Source organism: Pyxicephalus adspersus, chromosome 7 (genome assembly GCF_032062135.1).
Source record: "Pyxicephalus adspersus chromosome 7, UCB_Pads_2.0, whole genome shotgun sequence".
NCBI lineage: Eukaryota > Metazoa > Chordata > Amphibia > Anura > Pyxicephalidae > Pyxicephalus > Pyxicephalus adspersus.
The window spans coordinates 2,681,532-2,693,075 of record NC_092864.1 but is presented as its reverse complement, the minus strand read 5'-3'; positions in this window follow the sequence as shown (position 1 = coordinate 2,693,075).

The window sequence follows — 11,544 nt, the reverse complement described above, 5'->3', positions numbered from 1 at the left end:
ACTATATTCAGAAGAATTTGGAGAGGGGCTTTATCCATAAATCATCATCCCCAGCGGGATCTGGATTCTTCTTTGTGCAAAAGAAGGATGGTTCCTTGCATCCCTGCATTGATTATAGAGGTCTGAATAAAACCACAGTCAAGAACAAGTATTCGCTGCCCTTAATCTCTGAGCTGTTTGATTGACTTTACATCGGTCTTTACCAAGTAAGACTTGCGTGGTACCTACAACCTGATCCACATTCGTGAAGGGGATGAATGGAAGACTGCCTTCAACACCCAGGATGGCCATTATGAGTACTTGTTAATGCCATTTGGGCTCTGTAATGCGCAGTGGTTTTCCAGAATTTTGTGAATGACATCTTCCGGGACCTCCTTTAAGTCTGTGTGGTCATCTACCTAGTCAACATTCTAGTCTACTCAAGGGATCCACCTACCCAGCGCGACCATGTCAAGTTGGTTCTGCAACGGCTTAGGGAGAATAGACTGTATGCTAAACTGGAAAAATGCAAGTTTGAAATTTGTGAAGTTCAATTTTTGGATGTCTATGCAGGGATTGAGCATTGACCCCAACAAACTTTTGTCTGTGGTAAACTGGCCACAACCACTAGGGCTTAAACCTGTCCAGAGGTTCCTGGGCTTTGCTAATTACTACCAGTAATTTATTATAGGCTATTCCACACTAATTGCCCCAATTACAGCTATGACTAGGAAGGGTAGTAACTGCAAAGTCTGGTCACTGGAGGCACTCCAGGCCTTTCACTTGTTGAAGAAGGTTTGGTACCCGTTTCACCAAAGATTTAGACGCAGCGAAGCGATATGTGCAGAGAACACGAGTCATGTGAGTATTTTTTACGCAGCCTCTTTACCGCGCCACGTTTCGCCTAACTTGGGCTTCCTCAGGGGTGGTGCTACGTATAGCAAAGTTCAATGCACAGGTTTGTGAGTAATTTAAATTTTTGGTAAACACATATCGTTAGGATATGAATTATTAGTTATAACATGTCACATAAATGATGGGACAAAATACTGTGTAACCTTTGTTTGAGTGGTGTAGGTATTCAATGTTAATCTATACATTGTATACATGACTGTCAAAAACATTTTTCAGCAATTTTTGTCATATTCAATTTATGCAACTGATTTTTTTAAACATACGTACTTAGCCGTTGGGACGTGTAAGGGAGGCGTGCACCCTGCATTTGGCAAAGCACATCCATCCAAAAGAATGGATGCATACGAGGACGTGGCATAGTGGGGTGACAATGTCACATCAGCTCATTATGCATCGGTCCCCACAAGTCGGAAAGCAGGCAGAGGGCCCCTCTCTATGTGAATATGTTAGGAAAACTATATTCAGAAGAATTTGGAGAGGGGCTTTATCCATAAATCATCATCCCCAGCGGGATCTGGATTCTTCTTTGTGCAAAAGAAGGATGGTTCCCTGCATCCCTTGATTGATTATAGAGGTCTGAATAAAATCACAGTCAAGAACAAGTATTCGCTGCCCTTAATCCCTGAGCTGTTTGATCGACTTTACATCGGTCTTTACCAAGTTAGACTTGCGCGGTGCCTACAACCTGATCCACATTCGTGAAGGGGATGAATGGAAGACTGCCTTCAACACCCGGGATGGCCATTATGAGTACTTGTTAATGCCATTTGGGCTCTGTAATGCCCCAGTGGTTTTCCAGAATAGACGACATTCTAGTCTACTCAAGGGATCTACCTACCCAGCGCAACCATGTCAAGTTGGTTCTGCAACGGCTTAAGGAGAATAGACTGTATGCTAAACTGGAAAAATGCCAGTTTGAAATTTGTGAAGTTCAATTTTTGGATGTCTATGCAGGGATTGAGCATTGACCCCAGCAAACTTTTGTCTGTGGTAAACTGGCCACAACCACTAGGGCTTAAACCTGTCCAGAGGTTCCTGGGCTTTGGTAATTACTACCAGCAATTTATTAAAGGCTATTCCACACTAATTGCCCCAATTACAGCTATGACTAAGAAGGGTAGTAACTTCAAAGTCTGGTCACCGGCGGCACTCCAGGCCTTTCACTTGTTGAAGAAGGCCTTTGCATCAGCACCTGCCCTGGTTCATTCTGATACCTCCCAGCCCTTCCTTTTGGATGTGAATGGTTCCTCTGTTGGAGTGGGCACAGTTCTTTCCCAGAAGAACGTGGCAGGAAAACTGAGATCCTGCGGTTTCTTCTCTAAGAAGTTCTCTCCTGCTGAGAGGAACTACTCCATCGGTAATAGCTTCTTGCAGTCAGACTGGCCTTAGAGGAATGGTGCCATCTACTAGGGAGCACACAGACCACATGAACTTGCAGTACTTACAGAGAGAGGGTTCAAGAGACAAAAGTGGAAAAATCTGCCAACCCTGGAAAATCATAATTAATATAAACAAATACAGTCCACAGACAGGGATTTTATGGCACAACAATTATTTTTTATTGAACATAAATCCTTAAATCCTCAACAATATTTGTAGCTTCAACAGTTTAGACTTTTGTACTACCTCAATCCTTGAGGTTTGGTACCCGTTTCACCAAAGATTTAGACGTATGGCATAGAGCGAAGCGGTATATGCAGAGAACACGAGTCATGTGAGTATTTTTTACGCAGCCTCTTTACGGCGCCGCGTTTCGCCGGGGTGGTGCTACGTATAGCAAAGTTCAATGCACGGGTTTGAGAGTAATTTAAATTTTTGGTAAACACATATCGTTAGGATATGAATTATTAGTTATAACATGTCACATAAATGATGAAACATAAAAATACTGTATAACCTTTGTTTGAGTGGTTTAGGTATTCAGTGTTAATCTATACATTGTATACATGACTGTCAAAAACATTTTTCAGCAATTTTTGTCATATACAATCAATGCAATTGATTTTTTTAAACGTACATACTTAGCCGTTGGGACGTGTAAGGGAGGCGTACACCTGGCATTTGGCAAAGCGCATCCATCCAAAAGAATGGACGCGTACGGGGACGTGGCATGGTGGGGTGACAATGTCACATCAGCTCATTATGCATCGGTCCCCACAAGTCGGAAAGCAGGCAGAGGGCCCCTCTCTATGTGAATATGTTAGGAAAGAATTGATGCAGACCTGGGGGAAATGATTGACATGTATATTCAGAGTCTTTTTTGCATGTCGGCCAGCATATACATCTCTGAAATAGTACTTTTTGTAGATAAAGCAACATTTTATGGATTTTTTAAAAAGGAAAGACAATGTACAATATATCTTATATGACTTTATATACATTACATATAAACACTACATAAAAATAATTTTTTACATATAAATACAGTCATGTAGCATCAATAATACAAAAAATAGAAGCAAAAACCATCAGTTGTATCATTCATATATGACTTATATCTGTTATATATCAATTATCATAAATACTTGCTAGTATATGCCCTGAAATTGGGCTGATGGAACCGTATCCTATTAAGGGTGATGGTGAGATGTGGAAGTCTTATGTGTCGGATATTACTGGTGGTATTCTTATAAAAGAGGTTTGAAGCTAAATGCTTCATTTAGACCTGGTGGATAATTTGCTTTTAATGTGAAGATCCATTTGGCTTCACGCTGGGGTAAGATTTTGTCCGGGTTTCTTCCTCTCAGTTTGGAGAGAGATGTTCAAGGACTGCAAATTGTATATAATTTGTGTCAAAACTGTGTATTGTGCCAACCTGTACGCTAATAGGTGTTAGCATTTTTCCATTTTTAATTGCATATATATGTTCATAGATACGTTGTCTAAACTTTCTCTTAGTTTTGCCTAAATAGTATCTGCCACATCTAGATGTGATAAGGTATATATTACTTTTTTATTCACAGTTCACAAACTCGTTTAGTCTATGTGTTGAACCATTAGGTAATATTAGTGCTTGGTTTTCATGTATCCAGTTGCATTGTTTACAATGTCCGGATTTAAAAGTCCCTTTTGATCTGCTTGTTTTATCAGTTGTTGTGTCCATGGAGTTGTAGTGACTGTGGACCAAAATATCTTTTAGAGAGCTTGATTTTCTGTAGGTGACTTGTGGTTTGTTTTCTATATGTGTTTTAATGTTGGGGTCTCCTTACAGAATGTTCCAATATTTTGAAAGTATTCTCTTTATGTTTGAGTGGTCCTGGTTGTAAGAGGTAATTAAATAAAGTTTCCATTTATCTGAAGGTTTTTTGGAATTTTTGGGTGTTTGAGGTATACTTTGCAGTTATAACAGCTTGGGACAGTGCTCTCCCCTTATGCTTCAAAAACCACATGTGCCTCCCACTAAGGATCATGTAAGTTCTTAATTAAAACTATATTTATTGATGTCTCACCATTTGTTGAACTGTATACACAATATATCACCAGATATTATGATGAAATTATTTCACAAATATGCTAAAAAAACTAACTGCATAGTTTGAATTCGACCAAAAATTTCTGAAAAATGTTTTTGCTAAAAAATTATAATGCCAAGAAATTTTTATGTTTAACCACCCCGGCGATAACCCTGACCTTGGTTTGGGGTTACAAAAATTACAATTATCGATAAACCCGAACTTTTCTCACTGTATGAAAAAAACAGTGAGAAAAGTTTGGGTTTATCAATCACTTTCCTGGTCCCGCTGTGATCATCCATCGGTCGTGTTCCAGCGTCGTCCTCCAGCCTCGGGTGTCCTCTCTGGGAAGAAGAAGCCGGCCGGCGGAGAAGAAAAAGCCGGCCGGCTTCTTCTCCGTCCGTAGCGCGTACGTGTCCCTCGGCAATGACGTTGGCGCGTGTGCGGGAAATTCAATTCAATTCATTTTGTATTGGATTGAATACAAACTCCTGTATCCAATCCAATACAAAATAATTCAAAATAAATACAAAGTATGCAATTGGTAAATTCAAACTCGACCAAAATATCTTTTAGAGAGCTTGATTTTCTGTAGGTGACTTGTGGTTTGTTTTCTATATGTGTTTTAATGTTGGGGTCTCCTTACAGAATGTTCCAATGTTTTGAAAGTATCCTCTTTACGTTTGAGTGGTCCTGCTTGTAACAAGTAATTAAATGAACTTTCCGTTTATCTGAAGGTTTTTTGGAATTTTTGGGTGTTTGAGGTATACTTTGCAGTTATAACAGCTTGGGACAGCACTCCCCCTTATGCTTCAAAAACCACACGTGCCTCTCATTAGGGATCATCTAAGTTCTTAATTAAAACTATAATTATTGATATCTCACCATTTGTTGAACTGTATACACAATATATCACCAGGTATTATGATGAAATTATTTCACAATTATGCTAAAAAATTAACTGCATAGTTTGAATTCGACCAAAAATTTCTGAAAAATGTTTTTGCTAAAAAATGATAATGCCCATAACTTTTTATGTTTAAGAAATCAATTGCATCGATTAAATAAGGCAAAAATTGCTGAAAAATGTTTTCACAGTCATGTATAAAAAGTTTAGATAACTTTGAATACCAATACCATTCAAACAAGGGTTACACATTATTTTTATGTTTCATCATTTATGTGACATTTTATAACTATTAATTCATACCCCAACGATATGTTTTTACCGAAAATTTAGATTAATCACGAACCTGTGCATTGAACTTTGCTATACGTAGCACTACCCCTGAGGAAGCCCAAGTTGGGCAAAACGCGTTGGGTAAAAGAGGCTGCGTAAAAAGACCTCTGTACTATACTATTAGAAACGTACCCTCTGGGTTTCTGACTACAAGGATGAGTTGCTTATGTACAGCGTCAGCTTTGGTTGCCAGGGAAAGGTTTGATGAATAACTTCTTGTGAACTAATAATGTGCACATCATTATGTAAGTGTGAGTAGGAAAATAACAAAGTTCATTGTTGCACAATTGTTTGTCACGTGTCAAGAACAGATGGGTGTTTGATGACTGTATGCCATCATAATGTACTTAGATCAAAGTGATACTCTAATCATTCATTTAATCATTTAATAATTCATGAATATTTAATGTCTTAAACAAAGATGTCTGAAAATTCCCATTAACGGTTTTTCCATTTGTGGAAAATAAAAAACTGCATAATGATTGGGAGGATGTTGTAACATTATTTATAACTCTACCTTAAACAAAAGTATAAATTTTGCCAGGAAAACCTAACAATTCTGTTGTGGGTGTGTTCGGGATACATGAATTCCAGCTCGTCTATGCAGGAGTTACGTTATTCTGGCACAGCCAATCAAAATGGCCGATGATCATCTTTAGAAGGAAGAAGAGAAGGAAGATGGTGGAGCCCTGTGATGGAAAAGGGATAGGTAACTGGTGTGGGTTTAATATTAAACATAAAGCTGTTATCTGGCCGGTGTTCCTGTACAGTAAACACATCAGCCCAGCTAACGCTACAACAGGCACTGGTCATTGGAATAGAGAGGCTATAAAGTCCAAGCAGTCAATATTAGCACTGGACTGCGATCATGTAATACTCTGCTTATTAGCTGCTGTCTATCTTCAAATCACCTTGAGCGCCACTCAGTCTCAGAGCAGGGGATGCCGAGAAACCATATACAGCTCAAGGTAAACCAGGGACCAGCTATCTACTTACTATCTACAGCTATCTACTTACTGCACAGAACTGCTGACCAGATTATTGTCACCTAACAATAGCAATGGTAACGACCCTTCAGCTTAACATGCTTGTAGTGAAATCAGGAAGGTTAGTGTGGTTTCTATGCCCTAATGCCCCTTACTAAAGAAATGTCCCCTCGTATTCTGATCACAGACGAGCACAGAGACAGATGTACTTGTTTAAAAAGGCTGCAACATGTTAAAACATCTTTATAGCTTTTTATGGACAGATTAGAAAATAGTAGGAGGGTTACAGAGATTCACACAGAGACACAGAGGTGTGTAGCAAAGACAAAGACAGAAAATACAATATACAGATTTTACCACTGTGAGACTTGTAATTTCATAAAAATTAAGAGCCCACCTTTAGGACATTTTCATTCTGTCTCTCCCATGATGATGGAGCTTGCCATGCTGTGTGCCCATTGGTGGAGGTCTGGTGATGCCTACAAATATTCCATGAATGTTGAGGACATTGACATCTGATCCATACGTCTTCCACTTCCGTATTGTCTACAGGAAATATCTCCCTCACCTATTTATTTGATCCCCTGCTGTATTACTCATACCTTTGTTCTTTAATTCCCTGGAGGGTGTTACCTGATTCCGGTTTTGCAGTTTGCGGAGATGAGTGCTGGGAGTGTGCCTGATCCAACCCTGTAATCCACTGCCTAAGATTGGAATATCCAGCAGGTTTATTGGCCGATGTTCTTGCTCAACTTTAAATTGTTATTTTAACCACCTCTAAACCCGACTTTGGTTCGGGTTAAAAAAAATTACAATTATCGATAAACCCGAACTTTTCTCACTGTATGTAAATAAATGTAAATACAGAGAAAATTTCAGGTTTATCAATCACTTACCTGGTCCCGTGTTCCAGCGTCGTGTTCCAGCGTCGTCCTCCAGCGTCGGGTGCCTTCTCCGGGAAGAAGAAGCCGGCCGGCGGAGAAGAAAAAGCCGGCCGGCTTCTTTTCCGTCCGTAGCGTGTGCGTGTCCCTTGGCGATGATGTTGGCGCGTGTGCGGGAAATTCAAATTTTTTTTTTACATGATTGTGTGTTTCAAACATTTTTTATATTCATGATATCTACTAGAACCCTGTTCAGACATATTTCTGTAAGTTACATGTCTACAATTTAAAAAACAAAATTTCAAGAAAAACAGTGTAACACTTTTGGAACAAAAATCTAGACCTCAGTGTAATGCCCAGGTGGTTAAGAAATCAATTGCAAAGATTGAATAAGACAAAAATTGCTGAAAAATGTTTTTCACAGTCATGTATAAAAAGTTTAGATTAACTTTGAATACCAATACCATTCAAACAAGGGTTACACATTATTTTTATGTTTCATTATTTATGTGACATTTTATAACTATTAATTCATACCCCAACAATATGTGTTTACCGAAAATTTAGATTAATCACGAACCTGTGCATTGAACTTTGCTATACGTAGCACTACCCCTGAGGAAGCCAAAGTTGGGCAAAACGCGTTGGGTAAAAGAGGCTGCGTAAAAAGACCTCTGTACTATACTATTAGAAACGTACCCTCTGGGTTTCTGACTACAAGGATGAGTTGCTTATGTACAGCGTCAGCTTTGGTTGCCAGGGAAAGGTTTGATGAATAACTTCTTGTGAACTAATAATGTGCACATCATTATGTAAGTGTGAGTAGGAAAATAACAAAGTTCATTGTTGCACAATTGTTTGTCACGTGTCAACAACAGATGGGTGTTTGATGACTGTATGCCATCATAATGTACTTATATCAAAGTGATACTCTAATCATTCATTTAATCATTTAATAATTCATGAATATTTAATATCTTAAACAAAGATGTCTGAAAATTCCCATTAACAGTTTTTCCATTTGTGGAAAATATAAAATTGTATAATGATTGGGGGGATGTTGTAACATTATTTATAACTCTACCTTAAACAAAAGTAGAAACTTTGCCAGGAAAACTTAACACTGGTGGGATGGCTGTGTTGGGGATACATGAATTCCAGCTCGTCTATGCAGGAGTTACGTTATTCTGGCACAGCCAATCAAAATGGCCAATGATCGTCTTTAGAATGAAGAAGATAAGGAAGATGGTGGAGTCCTGTAATGGAAAAAGGATAGGTAACTGGTGTGGGTTTAATATTAAACATAAAGCTGTTATCTGGCCGGTGTTCCTGTACAGGAAACACATCAGCCCAGCTAACGCTACAACAGGCACTGGTCATTGGAATAGAGAGGCTATAAAGTCCAAGCAGCCAATATTAGCACTGGACTGTGATCATGTAATACTCTGCTTATTAGCTGCTGTCTATCTTCAAATCACCTTGAGCGCCACTCAGTCTCAGAGCAGGGGATGCCGAGAAACCATATACAGCTCAAGGTAAACCAGGGACCAGCTATCTACTTACTATCTACAGCTATCTACTTACTGCACAGAACTGCCGACCAGATTATTGTCACCTAACAATAGCAATGGTAACGACCCTTCAGCTTAACATGCTTGTGAAATCAGGAAGGTTAGTGGGGTTTCTATGCCTTAATGCCCCTTACTAAAGAAATGTCCCCTCGTATTCTGATCACAGACGAGCATAGAGACAGATGTATTTGTTTAAAAAGGCTGCAACATGTTAAAACATCTTTATAGCTTTTTATGGACAGATTAGAAAATAGTATGAGGGTTACTGAGACACAGAGGTGTGTAGCAAAGACAAAGACAGAAAATACAATATACACATTTTACCACTGTGAGACTTGTAATTTCATAAAAAATTAGGCGCTCAACTTTAGGACATTTTCATTCTGTCTCTCCCATGGGTTGGAGCTGTTTGGCATCTTGCCATGCTGTGTGCCCATTGGTGGAGGTCTGGTGATGCCTACAAATATTCCATGTATGTTGAGGACATTGACATCTGATCCATACGTCTTCTTATTCCGTATTGTCTACAGGAAATATCTCCCTCACCTATTTACCTGATCCCCTGCCGTATTACTCTTACCTTAGTTCTATAATTCACTGGAGGATGTGACCTGATTCCGGTCCGGAGTGCTTGGAGTGTGCCTGATCCAACCCAGTAATCCACTGCCTAAGATTGGAATATCCAGCAGGTTTATTGGCCAATGTTTCTCGCCAAAATCCAGTCCAGCCGATCCATAAAGATGAAAATGCGGATTAACATAGCATCAGTTAAAAATAAAATCCATGCTGGATGCCAGTTTTGGGTAAGTGTTGGTATTTTTTCTAGTGCAGAATTCTATGAGCGGAAGGAGTGGATATGACCCCCCAAGCACCTTAATTCTTCTTACCCGCTAGCTAACACTAACAACAACCCAACCTTCAACCCTAAGGCAACCTGGGCAATGTGCTCTCCTTTTGTCATCAGTTTACATTTTTGTAAATGAATGAGAATTAATTTTTGGGTGATTTTGACCTTCTTTTGCCATGCCAAGAAAGCCCACCCGGACCGGCCACCCTACTAACCCTACATGTAACACTAATCTTGTCTTAAGCCTAATACTAACTCTCCCTGTATTCCTGAAACTCCCCACCCAGTAACCATACTCTAAATTTTTCTACTTTTTACCCTCCATGTAAACTTGGCAATAATTTAAACATTCACCCTTCAGAGTAACCTTTTCTGTAATCCTAAATAACACCCACCCCACCCCAATAGTCCTAAGAGAGGTGGGAGCAGAGTAGCTGAGCAAAATAACAGTGAGATATATTTTTGCGGGGGGGGGGCTTGTATTTTTTCCCCAGCATGGGACTGTGCAAGAAATGCATTTTTGGCCATTTCTGAGTATTTTGACCTACTTATATAATCCCCGTGGTACCTGCTTTGTAGGTCTGGCTGGACAGCTGGTAAATATTTTGGACAACCCTTCAAGCCATCCTTCTAGAAAGGGCCTTCTACTTTTGGTGGAGTTGCAGCCATATGCCCAGGAGAAAGGTCAGAATGGCTGAAGAACCTTTGGAGATCCTCAAGTCTTTGCTGACTTCGCTGAATCCCAGAACAAATAGCACAATGAATGCGGTGCTTTGATAATTGTGTTCAAGGGCAGGCATAGGTATCACTGCACGAGGGCCCTGAATCCTCCTTAACCAACAAGGACCCCCTTCAGCAGGAGGGGCCCAGGTCAGTTCTTCTCGGGCCCGGTTAGCTACATCAACCACTGATTGTAAAACATTGCAACATGAATATTACTCAATACAACTTTATGACTCAATGGCCCTGATTTATGAAAGCTCTCCAGGCTGGGGATAATACACTTTCAGAAGTGAAGCTGGGTGATCCACCAAACCTGGTATGGATCTGGTCCAGGATTCAAAACATTTGCTAGCAAATAATTTTGAAAAATCCAGTCCATGTTTTGTGGATCACCCACTAGAACCCTGTTCGGACATATTTCTGTAAGTTACAGGTCTACAATTTAAAAAAAAAATTTTCATGAAAAACAGTGTAACGCTTTTGGAACAGAAATCTAGACATCAGTGTAACGCCCAGGTGTTTAAAGCTTCAATGTTTTGAAAACATTTTTCTCCCCAAAATCCAGTCCAGCCGATCCATAAAAATGAAAATGCGGATTAACATAACATCAGTTAAAAATAAAATCCATGCTGGATGCCCATTTTGGGTAAGTGTTGGTATTTTTTAGTGCAGAGTTCTATGGGCAGAAGGAGTGGATATGACCCCCCAAGCACCTTAATTCTTCTTACCCGCTAGCTAACACTAACAACAACCCAACCTGCAACCCTAAGGCAACCTGGGCAATGTGCTCTCCTTTTGTCATCAGTTTACATTTTTGTAAATGAATGAGAATTAATTTTTGGGTGATTTTCACCTTCTTTTGCTATGCCAAGAAAGCCCACCCGGACCGGTCACCCTACTAACCCTTCATGTAACTCACACACTAATCTTGTCTTAACCCAATTACTAAC